This window comes from Anomaloglossus baeobatrachus, chromosome 2, assembly GCF_048569485.1.
Source record: "Anomaloglossus baeobatrachus isolate aAnoBae1 chromosome 2, aAnoBae1.hap1, whole genome shotgun sequence".
Taxonomy (NCBI): domain Eukaryota; kingdom Metazoa; phylum Chordata; class Amphibia; order Anura; family Aromobatidae; genus Anomaloglossus; species Anomaloglossus baeobatrachus.
The window spans coordinates 353,653,297-353,655,739 of NC_134354.1; the positions used below are offsets into that span (position 1 = coordinate 353,653,297).

Below are 2,443 nucleotides of genomic sequence, written 5' to 3' on the forward strand. Positions count from 1 at the left end.
TTTTATTGACCATTTTAGCAGAAAACATAATTACATATTATAAAAATCCTGTTTGTTTCAAAATATATAGTTCCATTAAATACAAAAGCAAACGACTAAACTATGTAGAAAAAAGTAACACATTCAAAGTAAACTTCCATTTAAGCAAAATCCCTTTGTAGGAATAAAACTGGTAAAATATGTAATAAAAATTGTAAATGTTTCATTAACCAAAAATACTTTCCTTCAGCAATAAAAAGGCCCCGTCAGTCACAATTCTGCTCTGCTAGCCAATACACAGTAACCTTCCATCAGGTTTCATAGAGTAGTGGTCATCAAGTCTGCCTAACACGCCGAAGGTCAATCCCCAGTAAAACCAATCTGTTCTTGGTGTTGAAATAATACCCAATTAAACTACAATATATGAAGTTCTTGGCTTTGTTGCCAAATGATGGGATGTTTTGGCTTCCATCACCAACAGAGCTAGGAATTTGTTTGTTTTTTTACCTGGCGGTCAAAACTCGTCTCTAATTGCCATTACTTTGCAGTCTCTCAAAGGTTTCATAGTGTAGTGGATATCGCGTCTGCTTTACACGCAGAAGGTCCTGGGTTCAATCCCCAGTGAAACCCATGTGTTCTTGGTGTTGAAATAATACCCTATCAACCTGCAATATATAAAGTTCTTGGCTTTGTTGCCGAATAACGGGATGTTTTAGCTTCCATCACCAACAGAGCTACAAATTTTTTTTTTCCCTTGGCGGTCAAAACTCGTCTCTAATTGCCATTACTTTGCAGGATTTCAAAGGTTTCATAGTGTAGTGGTCGTCACGTCTGCTTCACTTGCAGAAGGTCCTGGGTTCAATCCCCAATGAGACCAATCTGTCTTTGGTGTTAAAGTAATTTCCTTTCGACTTGTAATATGTGAAATTCTTGGTTTTGTTGCCAAATGACAATAAATTTTGGCTTCCATCACAAAGAGAACTACGATTTTGGGTTTCTTTTTTATTGACCATTTTAGCAGAAAACATAATCCCATATTATAAAAATCCTATTTGTTTTAAAATATATAGTTCCCATAAATACAAAAGCAAACGACTAAACTATGTAGAAAAAAGTAACACATTCAATGTAAACTTCAATATAAGCAAAATCCCTTTGTAGGAATAAAACTGGTAAAATATATAATAAAAATTGTAAATGTTTCATTAACCAAAAATACTTTCCTTCAGCAATAAAAAGGCCCCGTCAGTCACAATTCTGCTCTGCTAGCCAATACACAATAACTTTCCATCAGGTTTCATAGTGTAGTGCTCATCACGTCTGCTTAACACGCAGAAGGTCCTATGTTGAATCCCCAGTAAAACCTATCTGTTCATGGTGTTGAAATAAAACCCTATCAACCTGCAATATATGAAGTTCTTGGCTTTGTTGCCGAATGACGGGATGTTTTGGCTTCCATCACCAACAGAGCTACGAATTTGTTTTTTTCCCCCTGGCGGTGAAAACTCGTCACTAATTGCCATTACTTTGCAGAATTTCAAAGGTTTCATAGTGTAGAGGTCATCACGTCTGCTTCATACGCAGAAGGTCCTGGGTTCAACCCCAGTGAAACCAATCCATTTTTGGTGTTGAAGTATTTTCCTATCGACTTGTAATATATGAAATTCTGGGTTTCGTTGCCAAATGACAATACATTTTGGCTTCCATCACCAAGAGAACTACGATTTTGGGTTTCTTTTTTATTGACCATTTTAGCAGAAAACATAATCCCATATTATAAAAATCCTGACTCGTTGACCCGTCTCCCGACGAAGCTAAACGCGAAACACGTGTTGGGACGTCGGTCCCCACTTGGTTACCCCAGTGGTGCAGTGATCTGAATTGATTTGAGGAAGTGAGTTGAGCTGTTTGTATTTAGGAAATATTTGTACATATTGTTTGCATATTCGTTTCCACAATTTGTGCTGCAGCCTTACTCTTGGTTAATAGTCACCCCTCATAAACCCTCCAAGATCACAGCTGAGGAAGATTCCTCTTTACACTCTGGGACATGTAGGGTTCTTTCCCCTTCAGCACCGCTCCCTCTGGTCCATATGTATTTATATATTTTTGTACCCAACAGCACTTTAATAAAATATTTAATATTTTCATAATTTTGCTTGTATGGGCTCTTTACTAAGTGAATTTTAAGACTCTGTTCCTCTTGGTTCTCATCATATATGAGTTGTTGCTAATGATTTGATTTTGTGATTTTCCATTCGCCTGCATGTCTCATTTAAGCAGAAAACATAATCCCATATTATAAAAATCCTATTTGTTTTAAAATATATAGTTCCCATAAATACAAAAACAAACGACTAAACTATGTAGAAAAAAGTAACACATTCAATGTAAACTTCAATTTAAGCAAAATCCCTTTGTAGGAATAAAACTGGTAAAATATATAATAAAAATTGTAAATGTT

General features: G+C 35.9%; 1 non-coding gene across 1 annotated transcript; it reads left to right on the plus strand.

Annotated features, from left to right (window-relative positions):
- The first annotated feature begins 536 nt into the window (after positions 1-536).
- On the plus strand, positions 537-609 carry TRNAV-UAC (transfer RNA valine (anticodon UAC)). Its single transcript has one exon. It is a non-coding gene; the product is annotated as a tRNA-Val (tRNA).
- Positions 610-2,443: the final 1,834 nt, after the last annotated feature.